Source organism: Lathamus discolor, chromosome 4 (assembly GCF_037157495.1).
Source record: "Lathamus discolor isolate bLatDis1 chromosome 4, bLatDis1.hap1, whole genome shotgun sequence".
NCBI lineage: Eukaryota > Metazoa > Chordata > Aves > Psittaciformes > Psittacidae > Lathamus > Lathamus discolor.
This window is the reverse complement of record NC_088887.1, coordinates 110,942,605-110,969,676: the sequence shown is the minus strand read 5'-3', so window position 1 is coordinate 110,969,676 and position 27,072 is coordinate 110,942,605. Positions and strand designations below refer to the sequence as shown.

The following is a 27,072-nucleotide window of genomic DNA, read 5'->3' as shown; positions in this document are numbered from 1 at the left end:
GAACATGGTGCAAACCTCTCACGCCAGATAATGAGGAAATGAAGGACACCGGCAAACACCAACATACTATGACCAATCACAGCCAAGGCCACTAAGTGATAAGTGCATGAGAAGGAGGATGGTGGGGGGGTGCACGGTGTAGCTGCAAAAATGTAGAAGCTATAAACCAATGATCTTGTAACATGTAAAAGCTATGAGCCAATGATCTCTGTATGCAAGGTATATAAGTATCCATCTGCTTAGCAATAAACGAGACTTGTTGGTCATCATCTGATGAGCTCGTCTCCCGGCGATTCCCACAACCAGCAGGTCGGAGGAGGTGATCCTGCCCCTCTACTCTGCTCTCGTGAGACCTCACCTGGAGTATTGTGTGCAGTTCTGGTGTCCTCAACATAAAAAGGACATGGAACTGTTGGAACAAGTCCAGAGGAGGGCCATGAGGATGATCAGGGGACTGGAGCACCTCCTGTATGAAGATAGGCTGAGAAAGTTGGGGCTGTTCAGCCTGGAGAAGAGAAGGCTGCGTGGAGACCTCATAGCAGCCTTCCAGTATCTGAAGGTGTTCTATAGGGATGCTGGGGAGTGACTCTTCATTAGGGACTGTAGTGATAGGACAAGGGGTAATGGGTTAAAACTTAAACAGGAAAAGTTTAGATTGGATATAAGGAAGAAGTTCTTTACTGTGAGGGTGGTGAGGCACTGGAATGGGTTGCCCAGGGAAGTTGTGAATGCTCTATCCCTGGCAGTGTTCAAGGCCAGGTTGGACAGAGCCTTGGGTTGCATGGTTTAGTGTGAGGTGTCCCTCTTAAGGTCCTTTCCAACCCTAACTATTCTATGATTCTGTGATTAATCTCAGAAATGCAAGGATTGACTTCACTGAAGAGTGTTTTCCAGGGAGCTTGCTTGCATTTTGCACGTGGACCTCTCAACCTGCTGCCGAAAGGCCTGGCATGTGTGTCCTGGGCACACGGAGTAGGGGCAGCTGGTCCCAGGTACATGTAGCATCAGAACAAATGCCAAGCTTTTACAAGTTTGTACTTCATATGCGTTGTAATCCCAGCTTTACGCAGGAGAAATGGAAATGTGGAAGTCAGTTGGCATTCCTGTAAGGCTTCATAAGGCTTCACTGATGACTAGTTGAATCCACAACTCCTAAATCACTTGTGGTTTAGCAAGAGCACCTTCCCACTTGGCAGCTGACCTGCCTTCTGTGCAGGACCCTCGCCTTCATGTGTCATGGTGTGTGGTATTGTGAGCTCCCTGGGGTGGGTTTCAGGCTTCTCACCCTCACAGGCTGCAGCTCCCCATGAGGAGGGGAGCAAATGTCCCCTTTGAGGACTACTTTAGGAGTGGTAGCAAGGTCTGAGTAAGGTGGTATTTTCCAAGGCCATTGGCCAGGAGACATACTTCACATTGCTAAGCAGGAAAACTTGTTTTAAATAATGAATTGTCATATTAGTTTGCATTTGTACTTTATAATAGTAGTGGTTGATTTCCTGCTGCTGCTAGAATGGTTCCAGTGTTTTGATTTATAGCTGGGTATGGCATTAAGACTACATTTAGTACATTTAGTGAATTCTGAAGATATACATTAGGCATTTATATAATGCTGTAATTTAGTGGGCTTTACTCAGAGTCAATTTTTTTCTTCGTTGCATGCAAAATAATAGAGACTTTTTTATTGGATAATTTATTACAATTTTTTTGAAGCCTCTTTTGGATGGAAACTAAAGGTCAGGTAACAGTCATGACAGCATTGAGGGGCCTGGGGTTTTTAGATAGTTAAATAGACTGATACTGAATGTGCTAGCTACTGAAGGTGTTTAGCGGGCTGTGTTTTCATGAGCCATATTGTCATGGTTTAACTCCAGCTGGTAACTCAGTACTGCACAGCCGTTTGCTCACTCACCCTTCCCCTCTCCGGGCGGGATGGAGAGGAGAAGAGAAACAATGTAAACCCCATGGGTTGAGATAAAAACAGTCCAATAACTAAAGTATAATATAAACTACTACTACAAACAATGATAAGGGAAGTAACAAGGGGAGAGAATATAAAACTAAAAGGGAAAAAGAATAAAAACCCACTAAACCCATGTGATGCACAATACAATTGCTTACCACCCACCAACCGATACCCAGCCCAACCCAAGCAGCTATCTGGGCCTTCTGGGTAACAGTTTATATACTGGGCATGACGTGCTGTGGTATGGAATACCCCTTTGGTTAGTTTGGGCCAGTTGTCCTGTCTCTGCTTCCTCCTGGCTTCTTGTGCCATTCCTCACTGGCAGAGAATGAGACTGAGAAAGTCCTTGATCTACTTGGAAACAACTAAAACACTGGTGTGTTATCAGCATTGTTCTCAGACTAAAGCCAAAACACAGCACTGCACCAGCTACTAGGAAGGAGAAAAATAACTATTACAGCTGAACCTAGGGCACACATAAAATGTGTCATTGCAAAGATACTGTTCTGCAACAGCATCATAGAAATTTTTGTTACGTGTTTACTTTGTACAGACCTTATTGATGCAGCACATTAAATTGTGTGAAGAGTGTAAGAAATGTAAGTGCTAGCGTGAGTGGTTGCAAATTAATATTTACCATTGTAAATGGGTATTTTTCTTTAAATATATGAACAGGAATACGAAATAATTCTTATTCCTCCTGCAGCTGCCTGAGTCCAGCTAGAGCAGTGACTGGTGTGTCCCACTGTCTGACCAGACCCAGCGAGAGAGAGAAATGCCTGAAGCAAAACTGTAAAAAACAGAGAGCTATGGTAGAGAACATTCAATTCAGACTATAACAAATAGTACAAGATCTGAAGATACTGAAGTGATCCTGTGGGTTCCTATAACCCTGAATACATATGACAAAATTGATATAAAACACAGTAAGAAAACGTCTCTTAGTAAAGGTTGCAAATGGGTATATTTCCTCATCCTGCTGCTCTCTAGTTTGATCTGATTAGTGCTTATTTCTTTCAAGAGATGAGTACGCCTTATGGCAGGGATGCTAAGCTATGGGAGGCTGCTGCTGCAGAAACAGCCGCTGTGATTCAGGATGTTGCTGCTTTCATGCTGGAGGTCACCACTCTATCCATAACCTTTCTCTGACAAAGAACCTGAGGTTCAGATTAAGCTGGTTGGTTCTGTCCTGAGCCAGATGAATTCTTCTGCCATCCTCTTTTTTTCACTGGACAGAGGGCTGGGAACAGGCAGCTGAGGGATGGGAACACTTGTGCAGCAGCTACTTTTGCTGTTAGTGTGATAGGGACCTTAAGTGCAATGTAGCCAGACCTTGCACCCAGCATGCTTTAAGCAAGAAGAACCAGCACACATCTAAAATCCAAGAGAAATACAATTTCCGATCAATAGTTTTAGTAAGAAAAGACTTGCCTTGACTTTTGGACCATATTTTGTTACATTTCTTTGGTTTATTGTTCTTTCCTCTTGTGTTTGCAGCTCCTTGAATTTAGTCTCATCCTTTCAGATCGATGTTGTATTCTCAGAAGGATTTGCAAGTTTTATCTTTAAAATGTGGAACTAGATGCCAGAAAATTGTATTCCCATTGTCTTTTTAAGTGATAAAAATTGTGATCAAAGCTTTAGTCTATACCACGTGGACACTTTTATAATGAAGTACTCCCCAAACCTCAAAGGCAAATGAGTCAGTCAAGAACATCAGTGAATTAAAAAGCCTAATGCAGAAGATTCTTTTCAGGCCTGATAGGATGTATTGGTACGATTACATCAGTAGAGAAGTTGATCTGTTCCAAGAATGCCTTGTGCATTGCCTATTTTTGAGTCTGTCTGGCCAGAAGCCATTTTTCACGAAGAAAGCTATTCATCAGATTCAGTCATGTAAAAATGATTGCTTAAATTACACTGGGCTGTCAGCTAGCGAATTTAGCCGGGAGTGGAATCTCTTGGGTAGATGCTATCTGTAACTTTTGCACATCATCTGTGATGTGTTTTGTCTATAAAATATAGATAAGTTTAATTAAACTAAATTAGTTTTGTTGAGCAGGTTTTGAAATCCTTTCCAGTTGAGAAGTAGCTGTGCTGAGATTTCAGCTGCATTAGGAGGAAACTAATGAGCGTTGTTCTCCTAATCACGTATTGGATCCTGGAGGAAGATTATATTCCTGGCTATGGCCTCTCCGGTGCTACAGAAGTCCTCCCTCTCATGTACAGCTTGTCCCTCTGATGCTAAGCCCAAGCTGTTACAAAAAAGCCATGTGTAACTACAGGCTGTAAATTGAACTTGCTATTAACAGTGTTGATGTGCTTAAGCTTATCACACTTAAGGTAAAATGGAATTTAGCTCATTCTTTTTGCAAGTACATCATATATACACTGTGCTGCACTTCATAAGGAAGTGAAATGGTTCCTCCAATCTGTAGGTTTAATGGCCATACTTGTGAATCTTCCCACCAACTGCATTTGATTAGACTGAAATGTAACTTGTTTTTATTCCATGAGCTCAATGAAAGCTAATGAATATAGCTTGGGAACAAATTTGAGCTTGTTAGACACCATAAATGTCTTAACAAATTGCCTCTCAGCAGGTTACAGGTTTTTTTAATGATACTGTCCTGAGTACAGTTTGTATTTATTTGGAGATGTTCAAGGAGAACACTGGAATTTGGTTTTGTTTTTAAGAGACCTTTGTGTTCCCCTCTTAAAGCAGGTGATAATGTGAGTCATTTCCCCCAGCAGTGAGGTGAGTCGGTAACACTCTCCCTTGCACTCAGAAACTTGCTGGTGTGCTTCAAACTGATGCCCTGACTTGTCAACAAAAGGGCTGCTCATGGGAGGACAAGTGTGACTTGCCAGCGTGAACAATGGCTTCCAGCAGAGTGACACAGAGGGGCAGTTACCCCTCCCTTCTCACGGGTAGCTTCTTTTGTGAGTAACATGAGAGGTGGTAAAAAACCTCTTACACCCTGCATGGAGCCATTTCAGGCTCAGGTGACAAGAGTTACCTGGCTTACGTTATAAGATCATCAGGTTGGGTGTCAGGGCTGTGCTGGTATGCACACCCAGTGCACTAAGTGCCTTGGGTGGTCCAGGCATGGCCAGGCTGTGCCCTGCAGCCATGAGATAATGGGTGCCTGGAGCCCATGTGCCATCTTGAAGTGACATAAGTGACTGAACCTTCACCATTCAGTGACTTCATGTGGAGATTTTGGACAGTGCTCGACATTTTCGCCAAGGCAATTCCTGCGTGCCCGCATTACTATCCTAGGTGAAGTGCCCCAGAGACATGCCAAGGCCGTAGTGTGCAGTTCTGTTCCTGGAGAAATGGTCATGCAGGACAGTCTTCTGTACATGGTTAAGACATTTAAAGGGTGGTTTGTATGTAGTTAGGTACATCAGTAGCAGTGAGCTATGCATGTGGAAGGATGATCACGGGACCAAGACTGATTGGATGCCAAGAACAAAACAGTGCTTGGAGGAGTCTCCTGTTCCAGCTGAAGATGCTGCCACAAGGACTTTTGCAATGGAGGCTCTTGCCACCAGAAAGCAGATGATCATCCACTTGGGAGATATGACTCCCCATGTGAGTGTTACCCTGTGCCAACTTCCCGATAATTTAGGTTTTCTCCTTTTATCAAGCACTCCGTGTGTCTGTGCATCCCTAACCTGATGGGGTTTGGCTGAAATGGTTGTTAGTGGGTGCAGGGAAAGCAGAGAAATGCTGGGAATTCAGTAAATGATTTGGTGTCATCCCACGCAATATTGCACACCCCAGTGACTGCAGGTCAGCTTGCAGATGGATCCTGCTCCCTGAAGGGAAACCAGATGTTCTGCTCATAATTCCCAGGTCATAGTAAATGATGCAGTTCCTACATGGATGCTGCTAAACTCGCCCTCAGTGGTCCTGGCCTGCAGAGATGGTTGTGTGGTGGAGGCCTGCAATGTACTTAAGAAACATAATGGTTAATAACCAGTGATGTTATAGTAAGCAGCAGTCATCCCATTTCACTCTATCTGAAATGCCCAGAGCAGTGCACATGAGCCCCTTTCTTCTTCCAAGAAATAAAGAATGATATTTTCTTTATCTGGCTATTTTTAGTTTTTCTCTGCAATCTCTCCGTACTACATGAGGAAAATGAGAACATCCAATAGCCTTCAAGGGAGCTATCGAGCTTGTCTTTGACATCTTCTTGTCAGAGCCCTCCCTCCTCTGTCACAGGCGAGAAACAGACCCTAGCAGAAGCACAGGGCTCTGGCTGATGTCCCTTGGCAAACCTGTGTGCTGCAATGTAAGGCAGCGACGAGGTGATGCGAGGATGTCAGCCATCAGGGGCTGGGCCAGGAGATTTCTTTCAAGCCTACATCCTCACTGACAACTTTCTTTTTCTTCCCTAGATTTGTTTTCCCAATCACACGCCAAGCAGAAAGCCAGTGGAGTGGATTGCAAGGGATCAGCATGCAGGGGGAACTCAGCGTGCAGGGGCACAGCTCCACTGCTGCCTTCCCTCAGGCTGTGCTCTTGTCCAGCATCTGCTCTGAGGCTGGGGCTGCTGGGGTAGATGGTCCTTGACCTACACAGCTGTTCAACCAACTATCTTTATAAAGATGAGTACTGCATCATAAGGAATCAAGTGCACAGGGTAGGATTAAGAGCTTGCATTTCTTAAATACATGTAAGAATGTGCTAATCTAGTTCCTTGTTTAGTGACTAATTAAGCCCATTTACTCTTTGCCTCTTCTTGTAGAAGCTGATACATTTTTTTGCAGACTGATTTGCTTCTTCAGCACCTAATTTCAGCATAAACAATACCAAGCTGTTAGTGATGCAGAATTGCCTGTCTAAAAGAGCAGCTCTCCTCCAGAAACTTGCTAAATAAAATCAAGGGAGGGTAAAATTCCTCATTAAGCTCTGTTGGTTTTTGTTTTTTTGCTAAGCATCCGAGGTTCTCATTTCCGTCCTCTATTTCAAGTGGTGGAAGCAAAGGATGGGAATGCAGGACTTGCCCACCTTCAGCCTGATGCAAATGCCCTCTTGCCCAGGGCTGAGCAGTTGCCTCAGTCTCACCCTGGCAGGACCTGGATAGTAGTCTTGCTGTGCTAGGGGAGGGCACCAGGGAAATGCCTAAGCCCCAGACAGTGATGTCTGCAGCAGTCTGGGGTCTGTGTAGAGACAAAAGGCACAGGAAAAAACCCCAAGTGCTGGAAGATCCTTTGCAGAACATGAAGTAAGAAAACACCAAGGAGAGTGAAGCCAGAGACATCAGGAGTGGAGGTGACCAATGTTTTTCTCCTGTCTACCAAAATCTGGTGGGGTCCCTGAGGGACCCGGGGCACCCTCAGGCTTGGTAGGTTTGGCAATGGGGAGGTGTCCTCTCCTGGCCGTCAGCAGTTGTCTGCTCTGGAGTGGCTGTTCCTGTCCTGCAGGTGCAGCCATGGGGACAGGCACGTGCTGCTGTTCCCCAGGGCCACCACAGTGCCCAGTGCCAGTGCAGTCATTTGGTCTTTTCTGGAAGTCGATCGAATACTCTCTGGTTATTTGACGTGTGATCAGCCAACTATGCTATTTTGCAGGACCGTGTGCCTAGTATGACGTCTTTCATTGCATCAGCTCTTCAGAATCACTTTGAATGTTCAAAATATGACTCTGTGATAATACAAGGTTTTAGACATTTAACAACAATTCACACATTCCTGGTGGGTAATATTCAATACATCACCCAAGTATTATTCTCTGTATTGTAAATATTCATCACTTTCCCCATCTACTCCTGACTGCCTGCACAGACACTGAAATTTTCTTTCTGTTAGTCAAGTCATAAAGCATTAAGAGGGGCAGTTTTCCTCAACCAAGTGAAAATATGAGCTTGTCTATTTAGGTCTGCAGCAGTGTTAGCATCATTCTGTGTTCAGCTAATATATGTGGCTGCAGCAGCCACAGCTTCTGCAGGAACAAGTAAGCCATGAAATCATGTGCTGAGTGTTTTATTAGGGAAATACAAAGCTCAGTGTTTGATCCTCTGTGGTAAAACATCTGAAATACCCCCTCAGGCCTGCTCTCAGCCTCCTACCCCCCCTTTTCCTGGTCCGTGTGTCGCTGTGCACTACTGCCCATTTGACAGGCCATACCTGCTCTGGAGGTGTACATTTCATTCCTGTGAGATGTCTCATCTCCTGCTACAGCCTCTCAGCCATAAAACCTCCATGGACTAGCTGGGCAGTCAGGCCCAATGGGCAGACTATCCACCTCTTCAGCACTGGTTTATCACTGCCCTGGCTCCTCCTGGCTGTTTGGTTTTGTTCCCTGAGCAACTGCCATGTGCCCCTCCAAGCACAGCCCTTGCAGCCAGGCTGAGAGGCCTCTCTGAGGACACTGTGTGGGGCAGAAGGTGATGCTGCAAACCTGCAGCAGTGCTCCTGTATATGTGTGTCTGTGTGAGTATGATCTTTTCTGAAGTGTGGGGTTGCTGACTCCCAGATGCAAAGCTTCTTCCACATTAGTCTTTGCCCACTTCAAGGTCAGTCTGTGTGCAGCCGGCTCTCATGGACCATCTGTGGAGAGTGTCTTTGCTTAGCTGTGCATTTATTTTATAGTTACGTAAAACTTCACAGATCCATCATGGTTCATGTGTGCTTGAAGTGAGGAATGTGTCACCTCTCCACTGCCAGCTCTCACTGTTGCCCATTACATGTCATCTGAAAAGTGCATAAGGTTTGGTGAAGCAGAGGCTACTGGGTGAAGATGCAGATGTGCTCCCTAACTCCCAGTGTCCCCTCCAGCAGGACCACCATCTCTGGTACACTGTGAGAGACACTGAGAGAATATCCTGATTTTATTTTGCACCTCCATCCCTGGTGCAACAGGTACTCTCTGGACAAGTGGAGCCCTACACAGACACTGAACCTTCTGGACAAGCGCTGAGAAGATGATATGACATCCTATGAGGCTGATGTTGTGCACAGTGTAAGAAAGATTGCCGTGAATGGAAATGAGTAACGATCAGCTTGGAGAAAGGAGATTTTTTTAACTTAATGTGTTGTTTTGTGTTGCCACATCCTTAAGAAAACCATGATCGTAATCAGATTAATGGATGATTGCCCTGTGAAGAGCAACTTCAGTATTATGTATGAGCACTAATAAAAATCTGCCTAGCGTGGCTCATTTCAATTAAAAATAGGTGTTTCAGCTGCCATTTGCCAATCTGGGATTCAGCTGTGGCTAATGAAAGTGCACAGTGTCTGCTGAGGGCTTTAAGGATCCTGTTTTGCAGTGTGTTATGCTCATTTTATGAGCAGGGCTGTTGACCACAGGTGAATGCTGAGCCAGAAACAAAGCTAGGAAGAAAATCCAGGTCTTGGTTCTATGGTCTTTTAGGTGCAAGACCTGCAGGTGCCTCTGGCTTTTGTTCCCAACGCAGACAAGTCTGTTGAGTGCCTTGGGAGAGTCTGCTGTTAATTCCCTCTTGCGCACATCAGTGCTTGAAGAACTGCTGGCATCAGCCTACTAACCCTCATTTGAAAACGACAGGATGATTGAGGACCTCTCTGCGTGTTCATGATAGTGCTTTAAGTGCTGCTTGAAGCAGCTGAAAGTCACTGGGTGGGCTCTTTGAAATGTTTGGCACTTTCTGTGCCTCAAGGTCAGCAATAAAAGTCCTACTGATTTGTTAAGAGCAGAGGTGGCCTCAGGGCTGATGTTTCTGAAAAAAGCCTCACTTCTGATCCCAGCTCCAGAGCAATGATCCCCCAGCTCCTGACCTGTCACCTGCCTCGTGCTGAGCAGCACTTACTGGTTGGAGCTCTGTTCAAGGACCTATATTTAGCCAAAGGGTTGTGGAAAACAGCCAGTGAGGCTGTCTCGAGGGCAGCTTTGGGGAACTGCTTTTGTTTTCTGGGCAGTGTTCAGTTCTATCAGCAATGGTAAGGATGGAAGGGAGAGCAGGATTCAGGCTACTGATGTTGGTAATGAGACTTTGGGAGAGCTTTTTTCTGTCTCAGGTGTCTTACAAAGGCACAGTCAGGAGAGTGAGCTCAGCTAACAAAAAGTGGCTGACTGTGACCCAGCAGACCTCCTGTATGAAGACAGGCTGAGAAAGTTGGGGCTGTTCAGCCTGGAGAAGAGAAGGCTGCGTGGGGACCTCATAGCAGCCTTCCAGTATCTGAAGGGGGCTTATAAGGATTCTGGAGAGGAACTCTTCATTAGGGACTGTAGTGACAGGACAAGGGGTAAGGGGTTAAAACTCCAACAGGGGAAGTTTAGATAGATTGGATATAAAGAAGAAGTTCTTTACTGTGAGGGTGGTGAGGCACTGGAATGGGTTGCCCAGGGAGGTTGTGAGTGCTCCATCCCTGGCAGTGTTCAAGGCCAGGTTGGACAGAGCCTTGGGTGACATGGTTTAGTGTGAGGTGTCCCTGCCCATGGCAAGGGGGGGTGGAACTAGATGATCTTAAGGTCCTTTCCAACCCTAACCTGTGATTCTGTGAGTCTGGAAAGGGCAAAGAGCAGGGCTGGGTTCCCACGTCTGGGTGGCAGGGAAGAGGAAAGAGATGTGTGTTTCACTGGAGACCTGGTGAGGGAGGACTTCTGAGCATGTCCTGCTGTTGTGATGAGCTGGGACAATGGGTGAGGTACACTCCAGTCTAGTGCAAAAATGAGCACTGGCCTTGGTCCTTCAACATCCCAGTTTCTCCCAGCTTTGCTTATTTGCCAATGGATTGTCACTCATTTCTAGGTTCCCTGAGCCCTTTCCCATCTAGAAGGAGGAAGGTTCCAGGGCTTTTCAGCAACACCAGTGCTGAAGCATAATTATGCTGCCAAGTTCCCCTTGCATTTGGATGAGGAGTTGTTGGAGTTGTCTCCTTGCTTCCTCCAGGAAGTTGATCTTGTTGGAGAACATGACACAGAAGCATCAGCACTGAAGCATGACAGAATGACAGGCATTTAAGGCTGTTACAGCCGTCATGGTGGTCTGTCACCTTGCAGTACAGGTTGCTAATCTATGAGCAGTAGCCTCCAGTCTGAAGAGCCATAAAGAATCACCCACACTGCTTGGCCAGGGTGTGTAAGGCTGCTCTGCCTTCATTGCTGGCAGGTGCACAACTCTGCTGTGTCATGGAGACCTGCCTTGTTTCACCAGTGATGGTGGGGCTATAACTATCTGTGGGTGTCTATCTACCTACCTACCTATCTACCTATCTTCAGAAAAAGGATGTGGAAGGTGGGCTGATGATGTTGTGGCCAGCTGGGACACTTCGGGACAATTTGCTTGTATTCAAGTCCTCTGTCTTTTTTACTTCAAGAGCACCAGCTTATGTTGAGATGGGGTTTGCCAGGCTGCTTTCAGCATAGCTGAGCCCAGTCCAGAGGGGACCTGTAGCCGTTTCAGTGAGACCAATTGCGTGAGGGAGGCACTGGGCAAGATTGGGCTGCAGCCTTCTACCTCTACAGGAGGCTACCTGTGCAGTCACAGACAATGTGGTGGTTGATACATGTGGGGAAAAAAAGCATTTGTGTTTTAGATAATTTTGACTTTTTTTTCCTTCATGGCTTATGAAGAATAATCTGTTTCACAAACCAAGTTCTGCTTGAATAGCACTTCTCATTTTAATACGTTGGTCTGAGCAGCAGCAACAGCCACGTGTCTGTACAAGGGCTACTGGAAAGAAAACTGTGTGCTGTGGGAATCGAGCATGGGGATGTAAGTGTGCTCAGGCCAGGCTGTGTGCTGAAACACTCGTTCTTTAGGTTTCTCATAGCTTTGCAAGGATTCAGCAGCAATCCGCCAGTGGCAGAAACAAATCTGTAAGTTAGCAGGACACCACTGACTGCTTTTTCATCCCTGACTTGGTTGGTGGCCTTGCACAAGCATTTTCTGAATTTGGTGGAGAAATGATTTTTGAAGGAGGCAAAAGTACTTGGCTGTGTTCTGGCGCAGTTTGACCATAACTGTATGGATGTAAATGGAACCGTGAAGGTGACTGGTTAATTTTGCCTGCCTGTACCTTTTGTTTAGGAGCAGTTTCTGTATCTGTTATTTTTTCAGGAATTTGCACTTGATTGATACATATGCAATTCAACAGCAGAAATAATTACATAGAGCCACGATGGGGTTATAATTCATTGTAATGTTATAGATTAGAAACTGTTCAAAGGTACCTTATATTCAGGAGAGAAAACAGAAAGTTCCTTTGTCTATGAAACAGATTTGATTATGGACTGAAAATATTCAAGACAGGACCTTGCTCTGCAGCTACTGTAGGCAATAGCAGCATGCATTATCATCGAACGTAGCCCCTGAGCACACTCCAAGTTCATTTTGCTTTCTATCCTGAAGCAAACAACAGGTTTGTCTTCGAAGTTGGTAGCTGGGAAGACAAGGATGCAGCAACTCTTGGAATGAGACAAGGGACTAATTTTGCGTCTGCAAAATCTGAGCTCAGATGTGAAAAACCCATCCTAATCCCTGCTCTGGCTCTGGTCTGAATTATTATTTATTAAACATTTATTAAAAATTGTAGTGACAGGACAAGGGGTAACGGGTTAAAACTTAAACAGGGGAAGTTTAGATTGGAGATAAGGAGGAAATTCTTTCCTGTTAGGGTGGTGAGGCACTGGAATCGGTTGCCCAGGGAGGTTGTGAGTGCTCCATCCCTGGCAGTGTTCAAGGCCAGGTTGGATGAAGCCTTGTGTGGGATGGTTTAGCGTGAGGTGTCCCTGCCCATGGCAGGGGGGTTGGAACTAGATGATCTTGAGGTCCTTTCCAACCCTAACTGTTCTATGATTCTATGAAACATAGGAAAGGCTCTGCCAAACACAAGACAGGGATCCAGGCAGGCGGTTTCTGGGCCCATCCTCTGCCTGGAAGAAATGTGCAGGGCAAGTGGCACCAGTGGCCATGTCCCCAGAGGGGTATTTCCAGGAGTAGCCTGGGAGGAAAGGCCTTTTTGAAAGATTCACAAGAGGACAACCCCTGCTTGCCTGGACCAGGAGACTTCTGTGTTGTCCCTTCTCTGTCCAGAAACATACTTGGTGGCTACCACCAGTGCCCCGATGGAGCTGTGCTGGTTTAGACCTGCTCTGGGTTTGTCTGCTCAGTGTGTTACTGTGAAATGTGAGTAAAAGCTTTGTGAGTCTTCAGTGCAGGAGATGAGGGGACTGGAAATCAAAACAGATGGACATTGCCTGGGAGCAGGGGGAGGTGGGGAAAGAGATGCCCTGTGGTGAATGCTGGGCTTTGGGTACTTTGAAGCCCTCTGGTTTGTGGTGATCTGCAGTGTTATTATCTTGCCTGCGAGCTTGCTGCTGCTTCTCAGCATATATTCAAACACTTCACTCTAATGATCATTTATTGCGAGCAGTAATGCAAATGTGTTCTCAGCAGTGATATGAGAAATCTGCCGTTGTCTCAGCTTTTCTTCTGGTTTGACAAGTGCTTTATAGCAGGCGATAACAGGCCCTGACACAGCCGAGACGCTCTTGTAGCATTTTGTAGCTCTGTCAGTTCAGCTGAGCTGAGTCGTGATCCATTTTTAGGGCTTTTCAGAGATTTTTCCAGGATTTTCCCTTACTGTATAGAAGCACTTCCACGAGATTTTTTTCATGGAGCAACAGCCTCTTGTTTGATCCTTGCTTGCGTGTCCTGTGGGGTTTAGCTCTGAGAGCAAGGCTCTCCTCTGCTGGAGCTCACATCTGCTTCCCTGGGGCACAGGCATCCCCCACCATCACGTAAGCAAACCTTGGGTTGTTCCTGGTTGTGAAACAGCCCCAAGTGAGTCTCAAAATAAAGCATAAATGCGGCAAACCTGGCTCCAAGGAGTTTCAGATGCTGCTCAGATGATCATGAAATACACGGGATGTCTGAAGAAGTGAACGTAATAGCCACTCTCTTATCAGAAATATGACACAGCAGAGGGATTGGGGGCAAATGCACATTTTTATTATTTTTGTGTTTTTTCCTGGTACTGCATACAGATTTCCTCAGCACCAAGGCAGCACTAGGAGGTAGCTCCCCAGAAAAATGAAGATGGCTTTGGATGTAATGCTATAGCTTGAAGCTCAGATCAGTGGTTAGCTATGCTAGTGGTATTGCTAGTGGTTGTACAAGTGTCGTTTCTCCGCAATGAGAAGTACCAGAAAGAGGTTTGCAACTGCTGAAAAATGTTGCTTGAATGTATACAACTGGTTTTGTTTGGGTTTGAGTCTTCTTCAGGACTGATAACATTCATTTAAGGACTGGCCCCATTAAAATTGCCATATTGATTCATTTGCCAGGAAGATAAATTGGTGGCTATTTCATATCACACAGTTGTATTGATCTGTGGGGAAGCTGATGGGATGGCGGCTTTCATCACTGGACAGCACATTAACACCTTAATATGTATTCTGAAAGCTAATTAGAGGCCAGCTGGAGGCCTTGTGGAAATAATATTTATTTTTGATGTTGACAAAGCGCTCCAAAGCACAAGTCATGTGGTGGGATTGAACCGTGATTAAAATCCAGCTACAGACACGGACAGCTTGAGGAAGCTGCCAGGCAGCCGAAAGCAGAAAATGTGAAGACCTAGGTGTATATAATTACTTCGTGCTCTGTCACATAGACACACATCTCTGCCTGTCTGTCAGTCAGTGAAGTATCTGGAGAACAGTCGCAGCACTTTAATTATTCATTGTCAACCACCCTCTAACCAGCACAGACACAGATGCCTGCATGTGCCATGGGCAGCCTTGTCTAGAAACTCTTTGGAGAGGAAGTTATTAAGGTCATACAGATAGCTACAGGTGAATCAGGAAACCTCAACTCTTCCACCTATGGTATCTTGCACTGCAGCTTCTCTGATACCATCATATTTCTCACCTTATAAAATACAACCACTATTTTTTCCCCATAACTCATGTATCCCGTCTCCCTTGCATACGCTTCCCACTGCTCACAGGGGAGAGAAAGACAGAATGACATAGCCACGTTGTCCCCGTGGAAACCATCTAGTGGGCGCACAGTGTGCCTGGGATGGTTAGCTCAGATGTAGCCATGTGTATCTCATCAGGTGGATCCCACCACTAGTTTTGTGCTGTCTGATCTCTTACGTATCTGCCTCCCAATTTGCTATGAAGAATTATCTTTCCAAATTTCCTCCAGTGCTTTGGATGATGCTGGCAAAGAATTCCCTGCATTTTCAGTTTACTGCATTTGACTTTTTGTTTCACTTCTCTAACAGGGGGCTGTTCATGATGACATTTAAAGGGATTCACTGAGAATTGCAGGTGAGCTTACCCACAGCACATCCGTTCTCCTGCAGAGAGCAAAGTCAAGCAGCCCTGCCGTCTCCTTGTGTACTTCTGCAAGGTCTGCTCTCAGCCTCTCATCCACAGACCGAACCTTTTTCTTTTTATTACTATTGAAGGCTGTGACTGGTTTTCAATTTTCTTTCATTTGTGGCAGGTATGAGCTTTATCTGTTTGCCTGTAATTGATTCCTGTTTTCATTTCTCTCCTCCTGCCTTCAGATGAGCTTTGTGCTCTGCAGAGCTCTGTCAATGCCTGCAGCTGCTAGAGCTCTGCCTTCGCAGCAGCCCTTCTGCCCGGCTGCCAGCACCTGCCCACAGCATCCCAGCTGCCTGCTGCCCGTGCTTCTCCTCCCATGGGACCCACTCATGCCATGAACTTCACCGGTGCTCAGTGGGATTTCTTCATTGATTTTTATAGATCTGTGCCCTGCTCCTGCCCTGCTTTGTCTTTGAGAGCAGCAAATGTGTGCTCAGGGCATGCTGAAGCGTTTGCAGGTACCTCTGATGCAGGATGAGTTCCTCACTTTCCAATCTGCTCACCTGCAGCAGGTAATTCTAGTTCTCCAGGGTGGTCTTCTGCATCTCTTACAGCTCTATTAAGGTCACTCATCTAGGTTAAGGAGCCAAGCAGGCATCAGAGAAAGTGCTCACTACCCCCTGTGAGCTCGGTTACCTTCCTGTGAGCTGAACTTACCTTCATTTCTGTGTTGCTTCTGCTATAGCTCTCTTGATTTGGTCAAGTCCCAGCTGTGCCTCCTGGAGCTCATGTCAGGGAGGGAGTCTGAAAGAGCAGCACTGACCTGCAGGGGACATCGCTGACCACTGCTGTCCATCCCCTGCTCTGGCAGGCAGCTGCAGCATCCTCTTAAGGCAATGCTGCTTACTTTCTGCTAATACTTGACCTCTTCTTGCTCTCAGACATAATCTCATCTCCCTTGATGCCTGGGGCAGCTGCAAGAGGAGAGAGAACCTGCTCAACATTTACAGAAAGGTTTTCTGTTTCTGCCCAACTGCAAAAAATCCTCAAGAAAAGATTTTGTTTCTGTTTGTCTGGGCAAGGAAATTGTTTATAAAGCTAAATTCATGTTTTCTCCTGGCAATGCTCTCTTGGTAAATCTTCATGAAGCCAGCGTTATCATCCTGTTCCCAGTGGCTTCCCATTTTATCATAAGGACCGTCTTGTAGCAATTGACCTCCAACGCTGACTAGTTCTCAGTTTGGGTAACCTGCAGCCTTTCCTCTTTCTTAGCCCAGAGCTCCTCATGCTTCTCCGCCTCAGCACAGGGACGATGGCTTTCAGCACCTTTTCTCAAAGTCCTCTGAGACCCAGGGCTCCTGTTACACAAGTAGTTCCTGAGCTGAAGTACATTACCAGTGGCCTCCCCAAAGGGCTCCATCTTGCCTGGCTGATGGGACGTGCAGGAAGCCTCTGCTGGAGGAGAACCTGGCAGCGAGCAGAGCTCCCCAGCCAGCCCTGGAAAGATGCCCCTGGGTGCTGTGGCCTCTGTCCCTGGGGGGGCAAGCATGACTGAATCAAGCCTCCGTCTCCCTTGCTGGGAATGGCTTGAGGCATTTCTGATGCTCCAGAGCCTCTTGGCATCAAACAGCACCATGCCCTGGAGGGCTGAAAGTCTGCTCACCCAAGTGACAGGACAAGGGGTAACGGGTTAAAACTTAAACGGGGGAAGTTTAAATTGGATATAAGGAGGAAATTCTTTCCTGTTAGGGTGGTGAGACACTGGAATCGGTTGCCCAGGGAGGTTGTGAGTGCTCCATCCCTGGTGGTGTTCAAGGCCAGGTTGGATGAAGCCTTGGGTGGGATGGTTTAGTGTGAGGTGTCCCTGTCCATGACAGAGGGGTTGGAACTAGATGATCTTGAGGTCCTTTCCAACCCTAACTATTCTATGATTCTATGATTCTAAGTGTAAAGCTTAATGGATCAGACGCTTATGGCTACAAATGAGCTATGCACAAATCGAGTCTGCTGTAAAGAAAATGCATTTGTGAAAGTCTGCTTGCAGTGAACGATGGGGCAGGCACTGCCTGAATAAATCCTGACACTCGCAGGTTTGCTGGTGTGATTGAAAGCCTGCAGAAGGTGCTGGCCAGGAAACAGCTTCAGGCTTTCTAGACTGGCTTCATGCACTAAGTAATGAGATATCATAGAGCAGAAATGTCTATCAGAAACCTCAAGAAGAGGCAGACTTAAATTCTTCACCTTGCAACAGGTGAAATACATTATAAAGTATCTATGCTTGATAAAGCTTTAATATGCAAGCTCCATTTCTGTGCATACTACTGGAGTTTCAGTGTGCTGTTCTCCATCTCACCTGGGCTGCAGTTTAATAGTAAAGAGGCTGCAGCACAGGTGACTTGTAGAGCATGAACCTGTCTTCTGTTAGAGAACAGAAGGAAGCAGTTTTACTCGTGAATTTCTCTCCTCTCTGAAGCTTTCCAGGGGAAATGGTGCTGGGGCACAGCAGTAAGTAGAACTGCCAACACATGTAGCAGTGGCTTGGGCCTGGGGACAGAAATCAGAGCAAACGTACATGTCATGCCAGACCAGCACTGCCTGGACAGGAGGTAAAGCTGAAGTCCCAAGGTCCCGTGATATCTGTGTAGGGGAGGTGTGACCGGTTCCTGTAGGCCCCCTCCTGCCCCGGTGAGCTGCCTTGTCCTGGGTTTGCAAGGAAGCATTTAGGATTTCTGCTCTGCCTGTGAGCATATTCTGTTCAGGGAATTCGCAGGGAGGTGCCATGCTCACAGCACATCTGACCTGCTGCATGCGTCGTGCAGGTACACGTACTGGTTCTCCCGTATGACCCTGGAAACTCAGCTCACCTTGGAGACAGCTGGAGAGCATCTGCTTGCTCTAGAGCACTGATTTAGTAGGTGACGTTGTGACATTTTCCCCCTCCAGACCACAGAGTCTCTCACCACCATCCTGGGACACAGCTGCTGTGCCAGGTTCTCCAGTGAAACTGAAAAACTTGGTCTAGTGAGAGGTGTCCCTGCCCTCGGCAGGGGGATGGAACTGGACGATGTTAAGATCCCTTTTAACCCAAACCACTCTGTGATTCTGCAAATCTATCACAGACAAGTTAGCTGGTTTGAATTGCTTCTTTTACATCACTTTGGGTTGACTTAAGGCTCTGCGGAGGGAAAGACATTTTAACTTTGTAAGTATGCAAGATGTCTAAAAAAATGAAAGAAGTGGTGCTCCTGACAGGGATCTGCCAGGTGTTTAGAAACAACAGTTATGTGGTTCTGCAATGCTGCGCGCTGTGTAAAATGGTCTTGAACTCATCACAGGTCTTTTGTTTTCTTCCTCGTACTGATTATTTTCACACAAATGTGACAGAGTTTGAAAGAAACTTTTTTTGGGTTTACTGCCATGGAAGGACCCAGAGTCAGTGACCACAATGTTGGTACTAGGTACCAGCTGTCAGGGCTCTTTAAGCAATGCACACTATGGCTGCTTAGGCATATTCTCTGTGAACACCAGTAGGTTAATTAGAACATTATAAAACCTATAATATCTTGGCTATGGTTTTGTTCAGAGGAAGAGAAGACCTGCCATTGAACAGTTTAAGGCAATTCAATTCTAATTTGGATTTAAAACTACTTTGCACATTTTTAATGCTGTGTTTGAATAACAGCAATAAATACATATTCCTCTATAAATCCATTTTCTTGCCCAAGGTATAAATGACCAATATGAAATCCCAGGGTGAGGAATATGGTTTTCCTTGGACAGAGTGTCTCAGTCTAAGTGTTTTATAACTCATACACTGCTCCTGGTGTGGTGGCATAGGAACAGTTCTTTATATACGTCTTTATATAACTGCTGTATCTAACCTGCTATAGCTTAACTGCAGCAATTTAAAAAGCAATGACAATTTATTCCCAAGTGTGATCCCTGATCAACGTCAGGCTCTCCATTTTAGGTCTTAAATATTTATTCAAAGTGCAGATCCTACATTTCTGGTGCTGTGCAGGGAATTTATGATAAATCACCGTTCCACGTTAAACACCAAAATGTCTTCTACCTCTGATTTTCTCTTTTCTCTTTTCTTTTCTTTTCTTTTCTTTTCTTTTCTTTTCTTTTCTTTTCTTTTCTTTTCTTTTCTTTTCTTTTCTTTTCTTTTCTTTTCTTTTCTTTTCTTTTCTTTTCTTTTCTTTTCTTTTCTTTTCTTTTCTCTTCTCTTCTCTTCTCTTCTCTTCTCTTCTCTTCTCTTCTCTTTTCTTTTCTTTTCTTTTCTTTTCTTTTCTTTTCTTTTCTTTTCTTTTCTTTTCTTTTCTTTTCTTTTCTTTTCTTTTCTTTTCTTTTCTTTTCTTCTCTTCTCTTCTCTTCTCTTCTCTTTTCCCTTTCCTTTCCCTTTCTTTCCTTTTCTCTCTTCTCTTCTTCTCTTCTCTTCTCTTCTCTTCTCTTCTCTTCTCTTCTCTTCTCTTCTCTTCTCTTCTCTTCTCTTCTCTTCTCTTCTCTTCTCTTCTCTTCTCTTCTCTTCTCTTCTCTTCTCTTCTCTCTTTTCTTCTTTTCTTTTCAAGCAAAGAAATGGAACATAAAATAGAATTAGATCAGTCCTTTTACCAGAACAACATCAGCTAGCTCTCTAGCTAGCTAACAGATGTGGGATGCTGGCTGTGTGCCTCCTCCCTGTGCTGGATCTCCTGGTGCCTGTCTTGGGGGGGTATGTGGTGGTGGTTGATAGTGCTGTGGATTTGTTTGTTACTCTTGTCCATGCAATGTGCTATTTGCTGGCTTTGTCCCATCACTGTGCCTTGATGCCCCAGCCAAGGACAGGAGATAAACAGTACAAGGTACTGTGATCTCAATGGGTGAAGTGATCAGACACCTTCCCTATGCAGACAAGGAGTGGTGAAGGGTGAGATGGCACCCCGATGGGAAACCTAAGCCAAAGTGGGATGCCTGTCCAAAGTAAGAAGGCTGAATCTGGAGGTGTTTTGCTCTCCATTTGCTATCGGTAGATCCTGGCCAAGCAGGTGACTAAATTTAGATAGCTGAAGTTAGCTGAACTGAATCAATCCAAGCAGCTGCCAAGGACACACAGGACATATGTGGGAAGGGGAAAAGAAAAACCCAGGGCTTTTAGCATTAGATCATTTGTAGGTCAATATTCACCTGAAGGCAGATCGTCTTTCTACAGTGCTGACCCAAAGTTCTGGTTCGGGTGAAGTTTTGCCTGCTAGAAGAACTGGGAATAGTGTCTACTGATGTAGGTAATGTATCTTGCAAAATTATTGGTTTGGCAGATGGACTCCTTTTTCATAGTCCTTCATAATTTTCTTTCTTCTGAGAGCCTTGTTCTTTATAATTTCAACCCGATAATACTGAAATGTACTGTTTGCTTCATATACCATGCATTAACTCATTCCTGAAAATTCTCTTTGATTTGCATGTTTGTTCTTATACACATGACATAGAGTCAGGGAAAAGAAACTACCTGACTTTGTGGTCAATAAAAGACCAATTAGCTAGGTGTTGACAAATCAAATAATTGGTAACTCTTGTTCCATACGCTTGTGAACATATCACAGAATAATGTGTGTTAAAGGGGCCTCAGGAAGTCATCAAGTCCCACTCCCTTCTTGAAGTGGTTCCGGTCAAGTTAGATTGCTCAGCCCAGTTGAGTTTCATACATCTCCAAGGATGAAGATTGCACAGGCTTACTGGGCAGCGTGTTCCAGGAATGATGGGAGGCAAAAGTGTACATACACAGAGGTGGAAAACACCTCGTAACAGTGGGACAGGACCAGCAGTGCAGAGGGCAGTGAGCTCAGCTCAGATCACTATGTATACATATTCAGCTATGCTACTGAATAACAGTTACAAGAGATACATTGCATATCTTGTTCCTAGTGATGCAAACTACCCAATTTAATTCAGGAGCATTTCTATATGCTATTGAACTAACAGGAAGGCATGGAAATTTCTAAGCTGTAGGCAGCCTTATTCACAAGGGAACTTCAAATATTTAACCACTGCATAGTCTCTTGTTAAATAGAGGTCTTATGTGTGCAAGACCAAGGGTGAGGGTCATGCCACGTATCTGATGAAATTAATGCCAGCTCTGACTCCAAGGATCAAACCCTGAATGAGTCTATAGGAGCAATTTATCATCGCAGGAGTGAAACATCATCTTGTTTCTTACATAGCACAGGTTAGGACTCATTGACCTTCTGCAGGAGGAGAACTGGGGCACATTGGGATTGTGATCACCGTCATTTGTTGGAAATTGAGAGAAAATCCCCTGAATGACACTGGAGCAGAGCAGCAATAAGCAACCTGAGAATGAAGCCTATAATCTCTTTGTCCCTGTGCTGTACATGTTTTCTCTGTAGCCTGATTTAAGAACAAAATCTTAATTTGTTTGTGTGGCTGCTGTAGTTAATGTACTTGGGGACACACATGCTGATGAGCTGGAGGAGGATGTTATCTCTGTCCTTTTACAAGGAGACAGATAACACTGTGATATATGCAAGAGCCAAACCGTGGCACACGGGTTAGGAGCGCAATGGCTGTTTTGATTCCTGCAAATCACAGTGGAGGGCAGCTCTCTGAGGATGACTGAGACACAGGGAACAATGGGAACTGAAGGTTACAGGTACTTTTATCTGCACATTCCCACTGCATCTGCTTGCAACATTAACCACCACTCTGCACCCTCAGAGCAGAGCTGCCAGGACCAGGCACCCATTCTTGTTAGTGGAAATGATCTTATTTCTGTGCTAAGAACCACCACCGCTTGCCACCTCAGCCCTCTTCTTAGTAGATTTCCATTGTGCACCAGCATCTTTGGTTTAAGTAATTTATATCTATGCGCTGAGGACACTGTTAACTGATACTGAGATGGAGCCGAGTCAGATATATTCTCTCACTGGACTTTGTCTTGGTGGTCCTTCGACAAGATGGCTGTAGTTCACTTAACATTTCATCCTACAGCTGACTTTATGCACAAGGACTTGTTTTTTTCTCCCACTTTTTTGGACACAGTGATGCCCAAATTTTTGGAGAATTACTGCAGTGGTACAAATGTGACCGGCTCTGGTGAGCCAGGCTGCCTACTTAATGGCACAAAGAGGATGGATGAGGGAAGAGTTTACTTAAAGGTTTCTCTTTCAGAAGCAGGGAAAAAGACTCCAGAGATGTTCAGCTTGTGTCTTGCCAGTTTCTGCTTCCTCCTTTAGGGTCTTTTTGGTTTTTTTGGTGCTCTGCCCTGATGTCCCTTGGGCAGTAAAGGAGCAGAAGGGTGCAAAGTCATAAGCATATTGCACTAAAAAGAGCACTCACATTAGGCAATGGGTAAATGCTGTTGGGACTTAATACATCTCTTCGCTATGGGAGTGGTTAAACAGAAAAAAGCAGGCATTTAGGAAAAATAGTGTCAAAGACTATTGCAGAAGAAATATTGTCAGAGCAGTATTCTCCGCATGTGATAGGAACCTCATGTTGTGAAAAGCCTTCCTCCAGTATGCCAAGGGAAGACCAGCAATTACTGGAGCTGCCTGAGCATCAATTCTGATTTTGCTCCAGAGCTCTACAGCCCAGGTTACCATCAACCTTTCTGACACCAGGGTGGGTTTGAATGCCTTCCTCTGTGGTTAGTAGTGTCTGAGCATGGAATTCTCTGGTGGTACTTGTGGAGTTGTGCCCTGACCCTACAGGAAATCTTTCAGAGCTGCCATTGTGTGAAAACTAGGTATTACTCACCTCTCAGCTGTGATCTCTTCTTTGTAGGTAGCTGGGCATCTGTGTGTCCTAAACAATGCAAACAGCATTTGGCCTTTACTGTCTGCCCTTTTTTTAAAGTCTACGCACATATGTATATATTTCCTATCTATCTGTCCTGGTTTTGGATGGGATAATTTTTTTCCTAGTAGCTGGTGCAGTGCTATGTTTGGCTTCAGTCTGAGAACAATGCTGATAACACACCAGTTGTTTTAGTTGCTGCTCAGTAGCACTCACCCTGATCAACAACTTCAGTCTCACGCTCTGCCAGTGAGAAGGAGCACAAGAAGCTGGGAGGAAGCAGAGACAGGACACCTGACTTAGCCAAAGAGGTATTCTATACCACAGCACGTCATGCTCAGTATAGAAAAGAGGGGCCAATCACTGCTTGGATACAGGCTGGGTATCGGTCAGTGGCTGGTGATCATTTGTATCGTGCATCACTTGTGCTTCTTGGATTTTAGCTCTCTCTTCTTTTATTGTTGTTATTATTATTATTATAATAATTATTAAGCTGTTCTTATCTTAACCCACGGGTTTTATCTTATTCTTTTTCTGTCGCCGTCCCACTGGTGGGCAAAGGGCAGGAACTGAGCAAGCAGCTGTATGGTACTTAGCTGCTGCCTGGGGTTAAACCATGGCATTATCACATGCCACAGACAGTTTCTGAGGCTGCACAAATATCATGGACTTGCGTCATAGACTTAGGGTTTCGGTGATCCTACCTCACTATTACCTGAGTGCTTTGGATGAGTTTAGATGGCAGCCTTCCCTGGACGCTGCACATGGGAACACATCAAATGCCTGTGTGGCTCCTCAGCCTGGCCTGCTGTCTTCTCTGAGCAAAGCCTGAGGGCTAGTGCCAGCGTGAAAGTGCAGTGCCAGTGTTGCACCTCTTGTTGGGTTAATTAAACATCTGAGTAAAAATGCCTGAAGTGTGTCAGTGACTTGAGCAAATGGCTGTCTGCCACAGGAACTCAGGAGCCTTAGCTGAAGGGACATGTTTGAAAGTATTATCCTTCATGTTTTATGAACAAGAAATCAATACAACAGGACCAATCGTACTGCTGGAAGGAAGCATAACCAGAATACAGAGTTGAAAGCATCATCTTCTACCTCACCATCACGTTGGGCAATGCCATTCCCTTTTTGGTCCCAGTTTTCCCCCTGTTATGTTTTATTTATTTGTTTGATGAGGACCTCACTCAGTGGGACATGCACTTTGCCTGAGGTTTCCAGGTGCTATGGTAGTAAGTATCCCTATTCATCTTTCAGTAACCAACAGTCCAGTTTTAGTATGTAAGCACCAAAAGAGATGGTAGTGGTTACTCTTATTCTCTGGCTTACATGGAAAGGAAACCTGTCACCTGTTCGTTTAGCTGGATTTACAATATCCCAAAGACTGTGCACATGAAAGAAATGCCAGTTGTTTGTTAAAAGACCCAGCAATTAAATCCTCCCCCACTCATCCTCTACTTCAGATAAAATGACATTAGTCTGCCAGGAAGCAGGAAACAGCAAACTGTATAATTAAACACAGTTAATTGTAGCTAATGAGCAGAGAAATGGATAACCCTTGGTAGCATAGAATCAGCCACTGGCTTCCTCGCTTATTTTGTTCCTGATGAAAAAGTAGGAAAAATGTCCTCTGACTTGTGGTCCAACATTTGTTCTTAGTCCATCGGACAGCATATTGCATCATACCAGTAGAGCACTGGATTTTGACTGGACATGCCATACTCTGGGTTTCAACAGAAAATAGTCCTGCAAAGCCCCCTTTGTTCTTGCCTTGTTAGCTATCAAGAGAAGAGAAATTCTCACAAAACGCCTTTTTCCACCCTTCTCAATTATTCGAAAACACCTCAACACTAGGTCAAATGACATCTCACATAGTCGAAGTGGAGCACATGGGCTCCAGGAAAGGAATTGTCCCAGAAGATATCCTCCTTATAACCAAAAGTCCATCAGAGGAGGGTTGCAAATTCTCCATATATAAAAACAAGTTGAAAAGTAGAGCTGCAGAAATATTAACAGTCTATTGTACTGCAATGTCTCCGTATCTATCAGTCACAACTTGAATGTAGCCTGTCAGCTTGCTTTAGCTCTGCAGTGATTCTTTTTTGTCATTCTAAAATCTGTAAATAATGAAGGCTATCTATTAGGAAAGTACCAAAGATCTTTTTTAACCCACTTCATAAAGGAGTCCTGCCGACTACCATTTGGACAGAGCCTGGGCTACTGTATCTCATTTTTGCCCTAATGTGATAAAATTAGGAGCTATGAGATGTGAATCTTAAGTTCAGTCTCAGTGTTGGCACAAATCAGACAATGAAAGTATCTGTCTGATTAGACAGTTAAACAGGAAGAGATGACTCAAAATCTCCTTTCAATTTCAATAACTCCTGTGAGATTAGGGGCCCTTTGAGGACCATGTCAAATTCACTTTTACTTTAATACACCTCTATTTAATTGAAATGCTGTGAAAGAAGATGAAGGTAGTTGTAACCTGAGGAGTGTTGGGTGCATTCTAGTGCCACACTGAGACTTTAAAACTGTTAAGGGATTAGGAGTGACAGACTAGTTCCCTGAGCAATTGGTTTTTATATCCCATTTTTCTAGTTCCCAGTTCTCACTGGGTTTCTCCTTCTGGTGCAATGTGTTTTGTGGGTTGGTAAATCCTCTGAGTAAGTCAGAAGTGGTGCTCAATTAGTAGAGCAAAGTGAAGTACAGGGTCTTATGTAGAAGTGCTGGGCAGGGGGTGTGAGATAAACTAACCTCTAGTTTCTCCTACTCCACCCTTTTAGTGATATGCTGTTGTAATTGCCATTATAGAATCATAGAATCATAGAATGGTTTGGGTAGGAAAAGAACTTCAGATCATCCAGTTCCAGCCCCCCTGCATGGGCAGGGACACCTCCCACTAGACCAGGTCACTCAAAGCCCCATCCAACCTGGCCTCAAACACTGCCAAGGATGGGGCAGCCACAGCTTCCCTGGGCAACCTGTGCCAGTGCCTCAGTACCCTCATAGTGAAGAATATCTACCTTATATCTAAGGAAGGATATACCTATCCTTTATCAAAGCCCTGAGCTGGCACTGATACGAGCATGTGCTCGTATCATCTGCTCCCTGCAGGCTGTGGTCTCAGTTCCTACAATGGCTGCAGGGACCACGCACTCTGCTCAAGGTCCCCTGTACCTCTAGTGCCATGGGAAGCTGCCTGGAATGTCAAATGCAAGTACAAAGGGAGATCATCCCCAGCTCTCTGTTAGCAAGTGTGCTAAATCCACTGAGCACGCAGTCAGTGCGCCACTCAGATTGGCAATATGAATCTGGCTGCCCCCTCGGGAAGGTTGACATGCTGGTAGCAGGCAAAGTGAATGCAGAAAATGCTTTGCAAAGGAGATCCCCAGCTTGCTTAAAAATCTGTCTTTATTCCTCTGTGTTACAGAGTTACTTGTCCTACTTTGGATATGCAATAAATTGCTCCTGTTTGGATGCCTTACATTGCATCCTGAACATCTTGTTCTAACTGCTTTAGGCTTCCTATAGTTTCTGGCAGGCTGAACAAATAAAGCGGGTAAAAAAAGCCATAAAATCCCCAAAAGATTTTTTAGCCAGCGCTATTATGTTGTTTGTGCTTGGCTGGGATATTTTATTGTGCTGGGTTATATTACTGTGCGAGTGTATCCTGCGTCTTGGTCAGGGTTGAGTCAGTGGCAGTCCACAACGGCACTTCGCACAGGATCAGTGGAGGCTGGTGTGCCTGGACAGGGTGAGCTCTTTTGTCCAGTTTGAGTCCTGATTTACTTGATTTTCTGGCAGTGCAGACAGTATCCCAGGAAGATCTAGAGAACATCTGCAGCTCTCAAGCAAAGCCTGCAGTAGACTCAGCTGTAGACACTCAACTGCAGCTGAATTAAATAGACTAGATCAGACAAGATGAAGAGAAACCAGAGATCACCTCTGAATGCAAATGAATTAACAGGAAGAGTTAGAGATCTGTGTGTGGGCTTAGGGCCACGATCTGATTGCAATTACAGAGACACGGTGGGATAGCTCA

The 27,072-nt window shown here is 45.1% G+C and overlaps 1 protein-coding gene across 1 annotated transcript in view; it reads left to right on the top strand.

Annotated features, from left to right (window-relative positions):
* Positions 1-27,072, top strand: part of C4H11orf87 (chromosome 4 C11orf87 homolog) — a 113,344-nt gene that overhangs the window by 1,544 nt on the left and 84,728 nt on the right. The window lies entirely within an intron of this gene.